The 21177-nt window shown below is 35.4% G+C and overlaps 1 long non-coding RNA gene and 1 pseudogene across 2 annotated transcripts in view; both read right to left on the bottom strand.

The window, feature by feature from the left end:
* The window catches only part of LOC144614691 (uncharacterized), a 296020-nt gene that overhangs the window by 82427 nt on the left and 192416 nt on the right, over positions 1-21177 (bottom strand). The window lies entirely within an intron of this gene.
* The window catches only part of LOC132680321 (transmembrane protein 179B-like), a 45530-nt pseudogene that overhangs the window by 23898 nt on the left and 455 nt on the right, over positions 1-21177 (bottom strand).

The raw sequence follows: 21177 nt of genomic DNA, 5'->3' as shown, positions 1-21177 counted from the left end.
CCACACTATCAGTGCAGAGCCCAACATGGGGAACTGTGAGATCATGACCTGAGCCAAAACTAGCAATCAGATACTTAACTGACTGAGCCACCCAGATGCCCTGTACTTAATTTTAAAAATTTTGGGGGCAACTGGGTGACTCAGTCGGTTGAGCGTCCGACTTCAGCTCAGGTCACGATCTTGCGGTTTGTGAGTTCAAGCCCCACATGGGATTCTGTGCTGACAGCTCAGAGCCTGGAACCCGCTTCAGATTCTGTGTCTCCCTCTCTCCCTGCCCCTTCCCTGCTCATGCTCAGTCTCTCTCTCTCAAAAATAAAATAAACATTACAAAATTTAAAAAAATACATTAAAATTCATCCTGTTGTAATTCCAATAATTGTTATGCTTTGCACTCTAGTGGAGACTTACTAGCTATTTATATAGTCAGATTTTTCTTTAATTATCCAGAGAAAACAAGAAGTAGTAATGATGATAATGACAAGAATTGTAGTGTTACTATCAAATAGAAACAAATGGCAGACACATCAGAAAGGTAAATACTAATCTAAAAATAATAAATTTCAGATTCCCCCAATCCCAAAAGAGAAAGACAACCTATCTTTTCTTTTAGCCTCCCCACTCCAAAAAAAAAAAAAAAAAAAAAAAAAAAAAGCAAAGAGAAAGAAAAGCACAGAAAAAGAAAACACTTGTGTTTGCAAATCATTTCTCTATATCTTTGAGAGATGTGTTTATTTTTTTTAAATATATATAAATGAGGCTCTTGCCAGTTTTACATTCCAGGGCTTATCTTTTTTGAACATCTTAGAATATGAATATCAAAGAGGATGGCAACCTGTAATCTACTCTCCGTGGGAGTTTAGCTGAGGCACTTGGTTCTAAGTTACAATTTCTGTTTGTCAAAAAGATACAAGAAATAAATGCAGTTATAAAAATAAAATCATTTCCTAAAATTGATATTAATAAATAAGGGCAAACATGCATTTTAGAACACTGACATTATTTAAAATAATAAAATTGATGGCCTAATATTTCCCTTCTTAACATACCTACCTTCATTATTCATCATTGGACTCATCTCCATTTTTGGGTTTTCCATGTACCCACAAATAATGATGAAGTATTTATAGCACCTTTATTTCTGATCTTGGTAAACTATATCATCACAATGTCTTTGTGTGAATACATGTACTTTGTACACTTGAAAAATTTCTATTAAAAAATCTACATCAATGATACGATTTTTATGTTCTTTTCCTAATGTTCTCAAATATTTTGTGAAAAGAATAACTTGGGAAGAATCTTACCATTAGATAATTTCTCAGAACTCCAACTTCTAAAAACATGGCTTCAAATGATTCAAGATGCCTGCAGTAGTACTGTCTTTTTGTTGCTGTTTTGGTTTTGTTGGCTCACATTTTAGTGCATCCCTACAGTTTAATACATAATATTGTACTGTGTTAATATATAAATACAATATAGCATAGCTATTGGGGAAAAAAACAGGTGAATACTTAATTCCTGAACAGATTTTAAATTTTTATATTATTTAAGAGTAAATTTTCTACATCTACTTCTAAATATTCCCAACAGAAAATAAGTTCACAACTGTGTCCTAAAGAAGTAATTACCCCTCAAATTAGTGTGTCCATAGCATCTAGTATGTACCTATAAAGTTCACCTTTTCTTTTGATAAAACTACATAGCTAACTTCAGAAGATCTTAATTTTTATGTCGCTTGATGTGGAAAATTCCCTAGGATTCATGGTCTGAGTTACCACTGAGTAGATGTTATCAATATTTCTTTTGAAGAATATAATGGATCCAATAAAGTAAGAGGAGAGATTGCCACAATGGGGCTATGAAAGAATGAATAGTTCGTTAGTATAGTGACTCCTTCCTTTCATCTGCATCTTTTGGAATTAGCATACAGTACAGGACTTGTGTGCTGTCATTTGTGAAAGGGTTGGATATAGGAGTTTCTTGAGATGATGTACTTGGATATTCTTGAAAGTGCTTACTTAGCAGTTTTAGGTAACTGGTTACACATAGTTGATACAACAAACACTTGGATCTGCTAACATTTGATTAGTCAAAGGGACTGATTTCCTTTAGAAACTGTAAAACAGGTCATTAAATTGGCTTAGTCAAGATTTAGAACATTAAATTATCATTTTAATTGTATTAATAGGACTCTTTGTTGCTAAGCAATAAAAAGCTTATATGTCCTCTTAACCAGAAATAGTTAATGTAGAGAGGAGACAAAGATGGTACATATTTTACACTAAGAAATCCAGTGATACAGATTTATATCAATTTGAAAAAAATTTAGAATGTGCTACAGCATTCATCACACTACAGGTAAGGAGATTTTACTTTAAGTTGAAACTTCTGAATAGTTTCACATAGTTCATTCTAACCCCAGTATAGCCTAAATAATAAAGGTAGGTATAACTTCAAAAAGATAGACTGTACAATGCTGGAAATAAAAAAATAAAAATAAATAAATAAATAAACATGATGTATTTTATAACCTGTGCCACTCTCCACTCTGCGGTAGTGGCAACCTTTTGGATATGAGAATCTGGAGATAATTTAAAGGTAAATAGGACCACTTTGTATCAGAGAATTTTAGGAAACCCCCTCCATCATCATTTCTGTCATACCATGGGTTCTAGGATATGAATAGAGAGTTCCTGCATCCGAGCTTTATGTTGAGTCTCACATTTACATAGCTGCTGAATTCATATTTCCACTCACATCTGTCAAGACATTCAGCGATTCCAGTTACTCTCTATGGTGTGATACTGAAAATGAAGGGCTGGGATGAGAAGAAGCAAACAGGGAGATACTTCAGGTAGTGATACAGTAAGTGATATGCCTAGGAGTAAGAAAGGACATAGAAATCATTATGATAAAAGTAGTGGGGTGCCGGGGCGGCTCAATTTTTTAAGCCTCTGACTCTTGATTTCAGCTCAGGTCATGATCTCATGGTTCTGTGTGACTGAATCCCGCATTAGGCTCTGCGCTGACAGTATGGAGCCTGCTTGTAATTCTCTCTCTCTCTTCTCTCTGCCCCTCCACTCTCCCTCTCTCTCTTTCTCAAAAATAAATAAAACCTTTAAAAAAACTTTAAAAAAAGAGTAAGGGCTGCAACAGACTTATGTTTAGAGTTCTATGAGACCACATATGGGAGAGAAATATATTCTCTCTTGCAGTCAGAGAGCCTGAGTGAAGGGATCCAAGCATATAATCTTAAAGACAACATTTAATGAACATTATATAGTTAGAAAATGAAAATATCTTTAGGGAGTTCGACCTCCTGGTCACAGTAAAGGAGAAATGGAAGAGAAGTTAGGGTGTCAAGATCACCCTGGAAAAAACTGTCAGGCAAAAAGGTGTCATTAAAGTTTGGGTGCTCAGATGGGCATTTGACATTGCTTACCGTAAAGAAGAAGATTTCTTGAATGTGTGTGTGTGTGTGTACACCCAGTGAATGATGTAGTAAATAGCACAAAATTATTTATTTTTTTAATTAAGAATTATTTCTGTGCTCATGGTATATTCTCCAGAGTATATCACACACTAGGAAACAAATCAGGCCTCAACAATTACAAAAAGATTGAGATCATACCACTCATCTGACCACAACACTATGAAACTTGAAGTCAAGCACAAGAAAAAAATTAGAAAGATTACAAATACATGGAGATTAAATGCTACTAGGCAATGAATGGGTCAACTATGAAATCAAAGAAGAAACTAAAATAAATAAATAAATAAATAAATAAATAAATAAATAAGAAAACATAATAGTCTAAAACCTTTGGAATACAGCAAAAGCAGTTATAACAGGGAAGTATATAGCAATATAAGTCAACCTCAAGAAGCAAGAAAAATCTCAAATAAAAAATATAACCTTATACCTAAGGGAGCTAGAAAAAAAAAAAAAATGAAGCCTAAAGCCAGCTGAAGGAAGGAAATAATAGTGATTAGAACACACAAATGATATAGAAACTAAAAAACAAAAAATAATAGAACAGATCAATGAACCAGGAGCTGATTCTTTGAAAAAAGTTAATGAAATTGATAAAGTCAGATTTACCAAAAGAAAAGAGAAAGGACCCAAATAAAATCACACATGAGAGAGCAGAAATAACAACCAATACCACAGAAATACAAGCAATCAAGAGAATATTATGAAAAACCATATACCAACAAATGGGACAACCTGGAAGAAATGGATAAATTCTGAAAAACATATAAACCACCAAACCTGAAACAGGAAGAGATAGAAATTTTGAACAGACTGACAACCAGCAAAGAAACTGAAATAGTAATCAAAAATTAAGTCCAGGACTCAATGGCTTCCAAGGGGAATTCTACCAAATATTTAAAGAAGAGTCAATAGATAATACTTTTCAAACTATTCAAAAAACAGAAAAAGGAGGGAAAACTTATAAATTAATTCTATGAATCCAGCATTACACTGATACTGAAACCAGATAAATACTACACTAAAAAAGAAAGCTATGGGGCAACATCCCCAATGAACATGGATGCAAAACTTCTCAACAAAATACGAACAAACCGAATCCAACAATACATTAAAAGAATTGTTCACCATGATCAAGTGGGATTTATTCCTGGGTTGCCAGGGTAGCTCAATATTCACAAATTAATCAACATGATATACCACATTAATAAAAATAAGAATTATATGATCAATTCAATAGATGCAGAAAAAGCATCTGACAAAGTAGAACATCCATTTATGGTAACTCAACAAAGCAGGGTTAGAGGGAACATACCTCAACATAATTAAAGGCCATATACATTAAAACCACAGCTAATATCATCCTCAATGGGGAAAAACAGAGCTTTAGCTCTATAGCCAAGAACAAGACAGGGATGTCCACTCTCACCATGGAATTGGAAGTCTGAGCCACAGCAATCGGACAACAAAAAGATATAAAAAGTATCCAAATCAACAAGGAAGAACTCAAACTTTCACTATTTGTAGGTACAGGATACTCATAAGGAAACCCAAGAGACTCCACCAAAAAACATTGCTAGAACTGATACACAAATTCAGGAAAGTCACAGTATACAAAATCAACATACAGAAATCTGTTGCATTTTTATACAACAATAATGAAGTTATGGAAAGAGAAATCAAGGAATAAATCCCATTTACAATTGTACCAAAAAACATAAGATACTGAGGAATGAACCTAACCAAAGAGGTGAAAGATCTGTACTCTGAAAACTGTAGAACACTTATGAAAGAAATTGAAGAGCACATAAAGAAAAGGGAAAGCATTCCATATTCATGGATTGGAAGAACAAACATTGTTTGTCTATACTACCCAAAGCAATCTATACATTTAATGCAATCCCTATCAAAATACCACCAGCATTTTTCACAGATCTAGAACAAACAATCCTAAAATTTGTATGGAACAACAAAAGACCTTGAATAGCCAAAGCAAATTTCAATAAGAAAAGCAAAGCTGGAGGCATCCCAATTCTAGACTTCAAGTTATACTACAAAACTGTAGTAATCAAGACAGTATATACTGGCACAAACACAGACACATAGATCAATAGAATAGAATAGAAAATCCAGAAACGAACCCACAACTGTATGGTACACTAATCTGAGACAAAGCAAGAAAGTTGGGAAAACTGGACAGCAACATGCGGAAGAATGAAACTGGACCATTTTCTTATACCATAAACAAAAAGAAATTCACACTGAAGGGAAGACCCAAATGCAAGACAGGTAACCATTAAAATCCTGGAGGAGAACACAGGCAGTAACCTCTTTGACACCGGACATAGCAACTTCTTTCTAGATGAGTCTCCTGAGGCAAGGGAAACAAAAGCAAAAATAAACTATTGGGGCTTCCCATCAAAATAAAAATCTCTGTACAATGAAGGAAATAATTAACAAAACTGAAAGGCAACCTATGGAATAGGAGAAGATTATTTGCGGATGACATATCTGATATAAGGGTTAGTATCCAAAATACAGAATTTATGTTCCTCATGTTCAAAAAAGTTTAAAACAGAACTACCTTACCATCTAGCAATTGCCCTACTAGCTATTTACCTAGCACGGAAGGATGTAAACAATAATGCAGTCACAGGCCTCAACTGATCCTGTGGGGATCTCTGAAGCTGAGCTGACCCTTCATAGTGACCCAAAGTTGGAGCAAGAGTACTGAGCTCCGGGGCACCTGGGGGGCATAGTCAGTTAAGCGTCTGGCTTCTGCTCAGGTCATGATCTCAGGGCTCATGAGTTTGAGCCCTGAATCTGGTTCTGTACTGATAGCTCAGAGCCTGGAGCCTGCTTTGGATTCTGTGTCTCCCCTTCTCTCTCTTTCCCTTCCCCATTCATGTTATGTCTCTCTCTCAACAATAAACATTAAAGATAGATATAGATATAGATATAGATATAGATATAGATATAGATATAGATATAGATATATAGATATATCTATAGATATCTATCTATATCTAGATAGATAGATAGATAGAAAAGAGTACTGAGAAGCTGTATTTGTGAGGGCTGCCATTAAAAAAAACACAGACTGAACAGTTTAATAACACAGATTTGTTTCCTCAAATTTCTGGAGGCTTAACTTAAATCAAGATGTTGGAAGGTTTGGTTTTTCTTGAGGCCTCTCTTTGTTGCAGATGGCCCCACCTGTATCCTCACATGGCCCTTTCTGCATGCATGCACATCCCTGATATTGCTCTCATAAAAACACCAGTTCTGTTGGATTAGGGCACCATCCTAATGATCTCATTTAACCTTCATTACCCTTTTATAAGCTTTATCTCCAAATAGTTACATTGGGGATTAGGGCTTTAACATGAAATTTGAGGGTACATAATTCTGTCCCTAACAACTGTTTTAACCCTGTATCATTCCATCACCACATGTGAGTTGACCTGGGAAGTGGGCAATTCCTTGGTTTGGGTGACGTTCCTCAGCTCAACTAGTTATTCTCTCAATATCTAAATCTATAAATGAAATGAACATGCTTAGAAGTTGGCAGAAACATTACACTGATTCTTTGATCTGTAAATATTTATCATAGTAGGAAAGTCCAAATTGAAGAACTGAAAACCAGTTCCTCTCCACCAAAGTAATAAATCAAAAAACCAAACCATTTTTCAGAAAAAAAAAAATGGTAGATCAAATAATTTTAGAGATACAAGAATAGGATCATCCCTTGAGAAGACAGCCACTTACTTGTAAGGTGATAACGTCAGTCAATGCTGCATTCTGATCAGAAGAGACCCATATTACAGATATTGGTTTGCCTTTTCTGCAGAGAATACTTCAGCCAGTGGTACTTCCCAAGGGATCATAGAGTATCTAATCCCAGGTAGCGTACCTTGTAACAGACCCACCTCTTACAATAATATAGCAATAAGCACAATCAGAAGATGCAGGGATTGTAACACTCACTCCCTCTGCAGAAACTTCTGGCCTATTAGAACACTGAAAGTCTTGAGATAGAATTAGGTGACATTTTGATGTTGACACCACTGACATAACATACGTCACAATGGAGAATATACTTTTAACCAAGAGTCAGTATATGTGTTCTGGCTTTGGTAGGTTAAATACATGACTCTAGGAACTGAGGGGTGGAAGCAAGCCCTATTCTCCATTACTGCCAATGACACATTTGAAAATGTCTGATTCCTAATTCCTACAAATGTAGATTTCTTACAAGAGCCTGGGTTCCAGAAAGGCTTATTTCCACCAAGATACATTTTAAGAGTTTAACTAAATTTAATGGTGTTGCTTTGCCTTGTCAAGTTGATTTCTAATGTGAGTCCAGCAAAGGCAAAGAAAACCATTCCCCTATTAGCAAGAGTAACTGAATCTGATTATCATGAGAAAGGGGAGTAGTTGTAAATTAATAGAGACAGTCATAAATAGATTTGGGATTCCACTGGATACACTTGTGTATCTCTTGGTACTTCTATTTACAGTATTTAAAATAAATAGCCATAAAACCATCAGGAGAAGGTCCTGGATCACCCCTCCAAGAAAACCTCTTCAACCAGAGAAATATACCTGAGGGGGCAGGTGGGGTGAACTTGAATGAATGATACAGAAGTAATATATAATTTTGATCCCAAATTCCACTGTGGCAGAGCATACCAGATTGTCTCCCTAACTCATCTCTCATAAGTTTCTTCTGCAAGTGGTGACTTAAAATAACCTGGGTGAAGCTCTGCCCAAATGGAGTAGTTAATGTGAAGAGTAAATGAATATGAGCAACACCAAGGGTAAATGCCTGAGTGGTCATGTCCAGATCCCTTTACAAGGCTGAGGCACCTGTCCAAGAACTGTTGCAAGTACTGGATGCTGATGGCACGTAACTGCAGAATTTCTCCCTTTTCAAGAATAAATAACTCTAAATAACAGCTATCTTGCCTGGAAGATTATTCACCACCATGCAGCCAGTATTCAATGAATGAACAGATGACATACTGTCATGAAAGTACAAAAGACCTACAATAAAAATTAATAAGTATGCAAGTATGTAAAATCCATAGAAATTGGGAAATATTAAGTACTCTATTACTTCTGTTACATCAACATTATCAGTGAACATGGAAAGGCAACATATATTAGGAAAAAAAACAAACATATCAACCCCAATTTTTCTCACTTCAAGTGACAGAGTGATTGGGTTCCTAGATGGCTTTCCATACACAGCCCTCACCCAACACACACACACCTTTTTGTTTTGCCTAAAAGTATTTACAAATAAATCAATTTTATTTTTTTAATATTGAATTATTTAAAATATACTATAATGATCAGAGAATACTAATTATAACTAATGTAATGGATCACATTTAAAGTTTTTTCCTGTCATTTAGGTTTACTGCATATATTAAAAGCAGATGGGCTGAAGCCAAAATATATTATAAAAATGGAAATCAAGTTTATGTATTAATGGAGATTTTATACACTCAGAAAAATACTATTAGTATTAGAATTGAAGAAATAATGAACTGTGTTCTCTAGAGTTTTAGGAAGAAAATGAGATTTAAGGGTCAAATAGTCTTTAGTTTCCTCTTGAGAAAGTTTTATATCTTTCAATTTCATATAGTGTAAATATAAAACTTAGAATTTAGAAAAAACAATATTTTTAAGCTACTATCATAAAAAATTAAATTAAAAGAAACATTGGATTAGAATATTTTTGAATAAGGGAAATAATTGAGTTTATACAATTATTTTGTGAGATTATAAATGTAAAATTATTCACATATAAGTGATGAAATTACAATTTTAATCTTCATATAAAATTTGGAAATGTAGAATTTATTCTGACATATAACAAGGAATACTGATTTTTTTAAGCTTTCACAAAATAACTATGCAAATAGTAATTGGCATAAAATGAAAAAAAAATTTAACATATTAGCTTATTCCATATGCACACACACAGAAATTAAGACACTTTATATTTTCAGACCCTTGGATCATCTTCCTGATAGGTTAAATCTATGCCTGTATTTGAAATATATTAAGTAAACTAAAAAATATGTTCAAATAATTCTCATTAAATCTGTAACCTGGAGAATCTTTGAAATATATATTCACCATAACCAGACGTAAATTTATTTAAAATAAATGTTAAGTGTTATTAGAAACAGTCCATTAAACTAAGAGTTTAAAAAGAGGAAGGAAGTTGGAAGACACAAGGACACTTCTACTAAACACCAAGACCATATGAATGTTCATTCATCCTTCAAATATTTGTTGAACTGTTACAAGAGTACATTGATAAAAGTGATTAAAATTTGAAATACTCATTCACAGGTTATTTAATAGCCACTGTCCCAACCCTCCCATGAGTGTTCGTCCATGCCTCAGGGCCCCAAACTCCCCATAATTAAAGGCTCAAATCCAGATAAAAACAGGTAGCATCTGGGACACTATTTCAACACTATGAATTTTATCTACAGTGAATACCAACACTAGTACACTGGTTTTAAATATTTTGTGTGGTATTGTGGATTTGTATTGGGACAACTCAGCTAGGTTGGGACTAAATTTCCCAGATTTCTCTTTCCTGCTTAGTATGCCGTTATTGTGAAACGCAGGTATTTTCTTTGTGATATTGAAGATGGACGTGAAGCAGCAGACTCATTCTTTTTATAGTCAAAGAGTTAGTGCAGAAATTATTTATTGCATAATTGGGCAATCGCTGTTGATATGAGGCAGCAAACAGACCCAAAACATCCCTAGTTCCTGATAGATTTCTTCCTTACAGGTGTCCAACTCCTGGACAATCAACAGATGTACGATTTGCTTCATGATAAATGGCATTATCCTCTCCTGTGGAACCCTGTCATTGAAGGTGAAGACATCCAGGTATTTAGAGACTGAGGACGGTTCCAGGTCTTCTTGTGTGTACAAGCATACCCACCTGGTTTTACCGCTTTCCTTGCTTTTCCTACTTCCTGTTTATCTTTCCTTACTGAAGGCCCTACAAACTTTAGAATCTAGTTCCAGATATGGGAGCAGCCATCTCAATCTTTTTAACTATCCCCTCTGCTGTCTATAATAAATGCTTTTATCCATACTCTCTAGTGAGTTCTTCTCTAACTTTCTGATACACAATTTTGTACAGGGAGTGTTTCCAGTAGAACAAAACCTTAGAAAGAGATCATTTGGTACACTTCATCTGCAATGATTTCTCTTATAGGACTATATTTCAAGGCATTAATGACAGTATTTCCAGTGATAAAGACAGTGCTAGTAGTTCACGATATATGAAAAAACATGGAAAGTGCCAAAACAATGACGTGTCACTTGTAGATACCTATAATCAAGTGTCTATGAAGATTATTAGGTGATAAATTATTTGGTGCCATAAATAATATAGTGGAAATAAAGAATATAATTGAGTTAGACAACTGCTTCCAAATATACAAGAAAACTCAGAGTAAAAAGATGAGCTCATGACTTTAACTACTGAGGTCTTGCTTATAAATGCTCTAAAAGAAACTCGTAGCTGCAAGGTTAAGAATTCTGAAAACAAAGCCCCAGATCTAATCCTGCTTATGACTGAATTATGACAAAAGAAATTCCAGAATTTCGAGTGTCACTTTTTGTAGGAATAGGACTTCGAAAATCAGAATGCATCTATAGATAAATTTGAATAAAACCAAGGAACTTAAATTCTACATTTTTCTAATCCTCCTTCACTTGTGGAAACATCTCATTATACCCTCAATGAGATTAATCTTCCCTTGCCTGAAAAAAATATATGACAACTTCCTCTGAAATAACTGCTTTTCAAAATACTGATGATCCTCTCCAAGACGTACATTTATATTACTTTTCTATTGTTTCTGTGCACAAATTACACCAAACTTTGACAAGTCTACATTTCCTTCCGGAAGCTTTAAGGGAGAATCTGTTCATCTTTTCCACCTTCTAGAGGTTGCTCATATTCCTTGCCTCAGGGCCCTTTTCTCCATTTTCAGAGACAGCAGTGTGGTGTCTTTCAGTCTCAGATTCTGTTTTCATCATCACATCTCCTTATCTGATTGTAGCCTTTCTATTTTCCTGTTAGGCCCATCCACATAATCCAGGATACAATTCCATCTTAATTCCCTTAACTTAATCATTTTAAAGTCCCTTCTGCCATATCAGATAACACATTCACAGATTCTGGGGATTAGGACATGAACACCCTAGGGTAGTGATTTGGCTTATTATACTACTTCAGTTCTCATTGATCCCATATTTATCATCAGACTTGAGTTAAAAAGAACTTTCAGGATGAATGACAAAGTATAACCTCATTAGGAGATGAGGTATATCAAAGATATAATTGCATGATTTTGCCACATGGTATCAAAAGAAACCTAGGGAACATGTGTGGGGATGTATTTTAAGATTGGGGGATCATGATATAGGAAAGAAAATAAGCTGGACTGTTGCAGATTTTGAGTCTGGAGTTCTCTCTTGTCCAGCAAGAGAATGGATGCAGAATTGAATACGAGAGAGGCTAATGTCCAGGAAAGCGACAAGAGCCCTGAGTAAGGGTCTCACTCTGTATTTATTAGGATCAGAAGGCTTACATATCTGATGAACGTGCAGAAAGAGAAAATAAAACAGTGATCATTAACTCGTGCATGTGAGAGAAAGGGATTTTCAAAGCTATGCAATGTTAGCAGTTAGGGTCAAAAATCAAAGTCCCAGTGCGGAGCAGAGAGCTGTTTACTGCAGACACCAGGCACTGTGTCTGTTTATCTTAATTTTTCTAGGGGTTACCTCAGGGTTAACAAGACATTTTTATCACTAATTAGCTCTGGGCACTTTCACCCTGCTGTGGCAGCTTTCTGCCTCTACCTGTTCATCTACCTGTTCTCGGACAATTTTGTCCTGTGGAAGCAGCTTTCTCTTCTTTGCTTTGTTCTATGCTGGGCTTTTTCACCCTGTGGCGGCTTTTTGCCCTAAGCCTTAACCCATTGGTGCAAGCTCAGAGAATTCTTGAACTTCTTCCCCATACTGGATCACATTGAGTTTATTAATATGAGCTCACTCAATAGAGATTTACAACTAGCTACAATTATGTGACTGAATTTAGAATTCAATAATGTAATAGGCATGAGTATTTCCTACTTGTTATGAAGTAAATAATTTGTCTATATATTAATCTTAATTCTCTCCTTTCCTGTCACATTCTAATTCTAATTGAAGAAGAAATTCTACTCAACTAGAAGTGGGGGGGGGGGGGGCGGAACTCACTGAAGATGGGTAAAAAACAAAAGTGCTCTCCATCCTATTTGGAGAGAAGGTTGCTTTGTCTTTTCACATGAGAATTGCCTTGATTCTCAAAATCTGCAAAAGGCTAAAAAAAAAAAAACAAGAAAAAGCATTGTTAGCTTCTTTCTTTTAAGAATAATCACAAACTATCAGCTATAGTATATGTAAAATGTTTTTACTTTTAATAGGAAAATAATAGAAAATTTTATTTGTTTTTAGTGATATGAACTCATAAAATAATCTGGGACTGGATAAATAATGATAAAATAATAAATTGAAGCTATTTTCCCATGTGGCCACTCAAATCAATGAGAATCGAGGCCTCTCAGCACCTCCATGACTCACTGCTACAGGATGCAACACTATTCAAAAAGCCCAGCCATGCATGTACCAAGCACTGCTCTCGGCAGAAAAGACATTCTTTTAGAACTAGGGACTCAGCAGGATTGTGAGATATAAACTCTATTAACAGACACAATTGCTACAAACATTTCTTTCTTGTCTCAGTAAAACAATATTCATTCTACATTTTATATTGAAGTATTTATCACATATACAATGTGCATATATATGTTATATATACACACGTGTGGTATGTGATATACATATACATACAAAACATGTTCATTTACATATGTAGTTCATCATGACAATATATATACTGAAGCAGACACTATTCTCCAATGGAACAAGTTAGATGCATAATATTCAGTTAACATATCACCTTTTGTTACTATTCCGTAATAATTGGAATTTATAAGCCCCTTCATGGACTCAAACAATCAATCAGTCTATCAATAGGACCCATATATATTGAACACTATAAATTGAGCTCCATGCTAAGGACTCTAGGATTTAAAGAGTAATTGAAGTATGTCTTGTTTTAAACCTGTAGGTGCTCAAAATTTAGTGGAGTAGAGGACAAGTATGTTAATAATTAATATCTAACAATATAGCTTTATATTAGAGTATTATAAAGACCTAAATTTTAACACTTCTGAAAATTCACAAAATGATTTAATTCCTCTTCTTACTCCAAGGAAAAAATAAATTTCTGGTATTTTCTAGTAACGAAACCTCAGGAAAACATTGACTTTTGAAGCCTCAGATTCTTTATCTATGAACAGAACTAATTAAATTTATTTTTAATTTTATTAAAATTAAATTAATTTTTATATTAAATTAAAATTTTAATATTTTATATTAATTTATAAATTTATATTAATATAAATTATAATAATTTATATAATAAATTATTTATAATTATAATAAATATAATAATATATTATAATATATTAATAAAATTAAATTTATATTTAAAAACAGAGTATAATAACTGTGACATTTATACCACAGAAAAATGGTCATTGGGCCACTGGTCAGGTATTCTTACAATAGCCCTTTGCAGAGGCACTAATAATAATGTCACCATTTTTAAAGTTAAGAAGAGAGAGAGATAAATAGATCATCTACTACTCTGATCTTATAATGTTCAGTGCTTTATTTACATTTGTTTATGTTTCTATTCATTTACTTTTATCTGAATAATATCCTAACATTCTTCCCATTTTTTGCATTTCTTAATGAAAGTGTTTCATGGATTAATACAGAAGATGAAGGAAAAAGATACTCCCTTTCACTGCCCCTAGAAAATGCAAAGAAGGGAGTATGAGCTAAGCTTGGCCACCAATTTGATGCTTCTACATATAACCTCAATTCTTCAAGGCAATGCTATGAAACAATGAGATAACTGAATGTTGGTTATGGCTCATATATAGCAACTGGAACCCTCATTCATTAATGGGAATGTAAAATGACACAATCACTTTAGAAATCAGTTTCTTGCAAAACTAGACACATCCTTACTATACCAATCCAGCAACTGTCCTCCTTGGTATTTGCCAAAATGTGCGGCAAACTAAGGTCCACAAAAAAACCTAAACACAGGTATTTATAGCATTTTTATTCATAATTGTCAAAACCTGGAAGAAGCCAAGATGCCCTTTAGTAGGTTAATGGATAAACAGTCTTACATCCAGACAATGAGATGTTATTCAGTGCTAAAAAGAAATGAACAATCAAGTCATGAAAAGACATGGGAGAATCTTAAATGCATGCTATTAAGTAAAATAACCCAGTTTAAAAAGGCTACATACTGCCTGATTCCAACTGAATGATGTTCTGGAAAAGGAAAAACTATGGAGATAGAAAATACCATTTTACTATTCATTCAATCCCCCCTCCCACCCCTCAATTTCCCTAATGAGTATGAGGTGGCAGATCATTATCATTTGGATAAATTTGCATTTATAATAATTAATGTTAAGTATCTTTTTATATGCTACTGTCCATTTGCATATCACCCTTGGAAAATGTCTATTCAAGTCTTTTGCACATTTTTTCTAATTAGGTTTTGCTTTTTGCTGCTAAGTTGCATAGGGGTATTTTTGCATGTACTAGATATTAACCCTTCATCAGATTTAAGACTTGCAAACCTCTCTCATTTAATGGGTTCCCCTTTTACTCTGTTAATAGTGTCTTTGAGGCACAAAAGTTTTAATTTTCATATAATCCAATATATTTATTGTTCTTTTCTTACCTGTGCTTTTGGTGTCATATTCAAGGAATCACTGTCAAGTCCAATGGCATCAGAATTTTCCCATATGTTTTCTTCTAAGAGTTTAGATCTTATACTTAAGTCTTTGATTTCGTCTGTGTGGGGGGGGGGGGCGGCATAAAGGTCAAACTCTATTATTTTTCATGTGGATATTCAGTTTTCCCAACACCACTGACATGGGGAAGCCAGAGAGAATAGGACCCATTCCCTCTTTCCTTTCTTTCCTTCCTTCCTTCCCTTACTTATTCCCAGTCATCAGTTACCTTTTTTAGTTGTTTGAGATATCAGTTTGTAAACTATTTTTTTTTATGTTTATACTTAGAAAAAGTCCAATAATACATAAGAATTTGTTCCAGGGTATCAGAAAAAAATATATATAAATTATGTTTCTACCATTAATTAGCTTTGAGGCCTTAAGAAAGTAAAACATGTTCTCTAAACCTCAACTCCATAATCTGTCACATTCTATTTGTCAGGTTAGCCTGGTATAACTTTTATAAATATTTCAGAGGATTAGGAGAGAACTAATACATAAAACTAAAAAAGGTTTTACTTTTGATATTGACTAGAAAGTGTCTTAAAATTATGTAATTCAAAAATTAGGATAATTTTCCTCCATATTGACATAAAAATATAAATTTAAATTCCCAGTCAGGTAAAAAAAAAAAGTTTTAAAAGTAATCTCCAGGAAAGCTAATTGTATTTAATATACATTTTTATGTATGAGTATGTATCTTGAGGAAATCGCAATACATACTAAATAGCTACTTGTTTCACTTCATAGGTTCAATCAACAGATAAAATCTGTTGTTTTACCTTTGCCACTGGATCCTTCTATAACATGTGTACAAGTTTGAGTTGGATAAGATGACACTTGATCGAATATTAAAGATTCTAAACTCCATGGTCAAGAGCAATTTCATTCTAGGAAGTCAATGTGTCAACTTTCTAATGAAATGCATTCTTAAAAAAAAAAAGCATATTTACTAGGCAAATTTGGGACCAAACTAATGGAATCAAAATGGAGTTGGCATTAAGATTTATTTGAGAACACAGTATAAAAGAGCAGACCGAAAAGAATCCGTAAACCAATATGAAAAGGAAAACGAAAAGGAAAAGGAAAAGGAAAATGTTCATCATTTGTTTATTACTCTGTGAATCAAAGGAATGAGTGGTTCACATTACACTGCAGAAAAGATGAGTCTCAATATGAACTAAAAGATGGGACACAGAAAATGTCACTGGTCATCTAAATACAGTGATAGAGACAGGTTATGAACTATCTTTCATATATACCCTTTTACAATGTTCCTTAGTAATGAATGACATAAACCTATCTCCCAACATTTTTTAGCAGAAGAGATAAACAGGTCATTTTTAGAAGTAAAGCCACAGTGAATATAGGTATAGGTATATTTGTATTAAATATTTAATCATTGAATTTACTTTACAAAAGAACATTGGTAAATTTATTTCTTTACTTGGGGGGGAGGAGATTACATCTGTATTACATATATTAAAATAATCTCCTCCCCCGCCAAGTAAAGATGTATTAAACAGCATAGCATATAACTGAACATTTAAACATTTTTCTACCAGAGGTTACTGTTCATTATCGTTATCAATTCTATGACTAAATATAACTAAGACAATGACATGAATAAATGCATAACAATGTATTAATTATAAATATTTCACATCAGTTCCAACATATCTAACATGCTAAAAGCCTGCTTCTAAATTTCTTTCATGCATTTTACATCACTTAAATATTAATATGCAATCAGGTAAGACTTTCTTTAAAATGGAGTCTACTTGAAAATACAGGGAAAACTGATTATTATAAAGATTTTGGTAATTTAAGGGATTAAACACATACCTGAACATCAAAGGGAACAGCTGCTTTGAAAACAGAAATATCAGCTTGAATCATTTAATGACAGTAAATATATTAAAAAGAATCAAATATATTTCATTTTCTGTTCCTTTTGCTTATTAGAAATTGTAGGTTATGCTCCCTGTCATGTCTTTAAGGAAGCTACTATAATGCGTTGTTTAAAATTTTTTTTTAATGTGTATTTATTTTTGAGAGAGAGAGACAGAGAGACAGAGGGACAGTGAGACAAAGCGCAAGCAGAGGAGGGGCAGAGAAGGAGACACAGAATCTGAAGCAGGCTCCAGGCTCCCAGCTGTCAGCACAGTGTCTGACATGAGGCTCAAACTCAAGCGAGATCATGACCTGAGCCGAAGTCAGCCTCTCACCCAACTGAGCCACTCAGGAGCCCTTAACGTGTTGCTTTAAATTTCAGTGTGTGAAGGGAAATCCTGCTCTAAAATTGTCAGTCTGTGTTTTTAATCAGCCTATGTGCTAAAACAATAAACTGGATTACTTTCCTTCTGCATACTACTCAGATACTGTATCAATTCGGGTGTCAAAATATGTATCATTCAGGGATCATCCAGGGGAACAAAACCATTAGGTGATATATACTATGATTTATTGCAAAGGAAAAAATTGCCTTATGTGATTGTTAGAACTGGCTATGGATGTCTGACGTTGTAGGTAATGTCAGGAATGGTAAACTGGGAGTCCCTGGCATCAGGTAAAGCTGCAGTCCACAGGCACATTTTTTTTCTCTTTTTCAGAGAAGCCTCAGTTCAATTCTTAAGGCCTTTCAAAGGTGAAATCAGGCCTATCCAGATTATCTAAAATAATACCACTTAAAGTCAACTCACCTCGACTTCATCATCATCTTTATGAAATACCTTCCCAAGCACCACTTAGATTAGTGTTTGAAGAACTGGGGACTCCAGCCTTGCCAAGGTGACACATGAAATTGACCATCATAGTCTACCTCTTCTCACACTGGCACCTCATCTCCTTGATCCATAATTAATATCTAAACAAGCATACCAACAACATATGGGATACAAACTACCCCACATACAACTAAACACATGCTCTTTCCTCAGAGAAGGATGCGAAGTCTTTGGCTGATGGATCACTGCTCTGGTGGTGGGGAGGGGTGGTGGTGTGGTGGCGAACCAAACCTTAAGCTGAAGAGTATGGATCTTTAGCAGTTCTGCATAAATTACATTGCTGAAGTTTGTCATGGACTTTAATCCCAGGACATGGTAAGAGATCCCTAAGGACTCTTCTGTATTCCAGGCATAACTTTCCTCATCTCCACTTTATGGTAATGACACAATTTCCCTTCGATAATCAATGAAAAAAAACCATCCCATTTAGTACAATAACTTTTTTTTAATTTTTAAAAGAATTTTTTTATTGATTTTTGAGACAGAGAGAGACAGAGCATGAGCAGGGGAGGGGCAGAGAGAGGGAGACACAGAATCCAAAGCAGGCTCCAGGCTCTGAGCTGTCAGCACAGAGCCTGACGCAGGGCTCGAACTCACGGACTGTGAGATCATGACCTGAGCTAAAGTTGGACGCTTAACTGACTGAGCCACCCTGGCGCCACCCCCCCCCCTTTTTTTTTAAAGAACAGGCTGGTTCTGTGTGGTTGTAAGTCTGAACTTGTTTTTTAATGTTCATTTATTTTTGACAGAGAGAGCATAGGAGGGGGAGGGGCTGAGAGAAAGAGGGACAGAGGATCTCAAGGGGGCCTCTGTGCTGAGAGCAGGGAGACCTATGCAGGGTTTGAACTCATGAACTGCGAGATCATAACCTGGGCTGAGGTTGGACATGCAACCAACAGAGCCACCCAGGTGCCCCAATAACATTTTTTATTGACTGTTGAGTTAGAGGCATGAGAAATCCAATTGGCCGGGTGATAGTTAAATTTCAACTTAAGTGGAATCATTATTGTCTCTCATGTCAGAAGCATTTCTCCCTCTGACACTTCTAGACTGACAGAGCCTAACGGAGGAATGACAAGTAAATATTTTGCCAGTGGATCATAAGTGGGGCTTCTTCCATTTCCACATACTGATTCCTGGACCTGCAATTCTTGGCAATGGGAATAACAACACTATATCCCGGAGACTGATGTGGAGCATAGACAGCTTCCTGGAAATCACTTCCCAGTCCTACAAGGCACTGCCACCCAGTTGGTGCTGTGACTGTCTTCAAAGGGCCATTCTATTCTTCTATCTAGTCAAGTGCTTCAGGATCATGGGAAAGATGATAAGACAGATGAATTCCATGAGCATGAGCCCATTGTCATACTTCATTTATTGCAAAATGACTTATTTGATCAGGAGAAATGCTATGCGGGATACCATGAAGGCAGATTAGGCACTGTATAAATCTACAAGTGTATGTTTTTGCATTCAGGGAAGGAAAATACATATCGAGAGTAACTATTCCAGGAACTACAAAGGGGTACCCCTGCTATGATAAAAACACTCCAATGTAAGTAATCAACCACCAGGTAGCTGGTTGACCACCAGCTGGGAATGAGGGTCATACTGGGAATGAAGGTCATATTGTAGTCTTAGTGTTGTTCTTTGCTGCTGGTAGATTAGTCATTCAGCAGTGGCTAGAGCAAGGTTGGACTTGTTCAGAATGAGTCATCCTACACACTTGCTTGTTAAAACCCTCCCTTGCTAGGGTCACACTTTGGTGACAATTCACATGGCACACACTTATCTTCACATTGATTCCTATTCATAAAGAACTATCCAAATACACCCTCCCCAGAGCTTCTTGATACCAATCTCCCACTATTGTGTCTTCCCAGTCCCTGGCCATCCAGCCAAACCACTGGTCACAACCCATACAGACCACTTCTTCTGACTACTTATCCTTCCAGGCTAAATGAGCAGCCAGGTTTACCATTTGAAGTTTTGCTTACTGAGAGGATTTTATCTCTGTCCTTCAGAGCTATCCTAGAAAGGAGCCATGGTGCTCCAGTTGTCTACTTTGGGTGGTGCCTGTATGTTTTTCAGAAGCATTTATAAGCCAGGCTAAAGCTTTCCCTTTCTCAGTCCACTAGTTATAATGGAATCCCCATGAGTTCACAGATAAAGATTAGGAGAGAGAAAGTAATGTAGGAGTGAGGGCCATAAAAATTTGTGTCCCTATCTTATTCTTAAGCTGACCATGAAAGCAAGAGGCTGATCTCCTATCACTTTTATTTGATAATGGAGTGCTGCTGGGAACACTCAACATTATGGTTGAGTCAAATGACACCCAGTTGGTAATGAGCAGCTAAAGTTTGGTGAGTAATGGCCCATGAGTAAGCCTTCAGCCCTTACTAAGTTCCAGTAGCAAGCCCAGGCTGTTTTTCAAAAGGAGAGTAGTTACCCATATAGGTTAGTAGAGTAGCAAGCCCAAGCTGTTTCTCAAAAGGAGAAACGCTCTTAGCGCTCCTAAGAGTCAGCACAGTGATTCACCTACAGGGACCTTCCAAGGGTTCCGAACAGTATGACAATCTCTCATTGGTAGTTTAAATAGCACTGGATCCGGTGGATCATGAGGCTCAAGTGGGAAAGTATCTTATACAACATTCTAGACCTGTTGTGAAGCCTTCTCTTGTTTGGAGTCCTACTTAAAAATAGAAGTTTGGGGGCTTCTTGGACCAAATTAACACCAAAATGAGAAATATGTTGCCTCTAAAACTCAAATAATCCCACTGGACATTGTACCTTGTTTTGTCTAGAAGCAGACAGATGTGACAATTTATCTTTTACCTTAGAAAGTATATTCATACCACTGGAGCATTAGAAATTCCCCTGAGGTATAAGGCTCTTCTGTTTTTAGATTATCTAACCT

This window comes from Panthera onca, chromosome A1 (genome assembly GCF_046562875.1).
Source record: "Panthera onca isolate mPanOnc1 chromosome A1, mPanOnc1 haplotype 2, whole genome shotgun sequence".
Taxonomy (NCBI): Eukaryota; Metazoa; Chordata; class Mammalia; order Carnivora; family Felidae; genus Panthera; species Panthera onca.
Note: the sequence above shows the minus strand (reverse complement) of the source record. Positions and strands in the feature narration are given on the sequence as shown.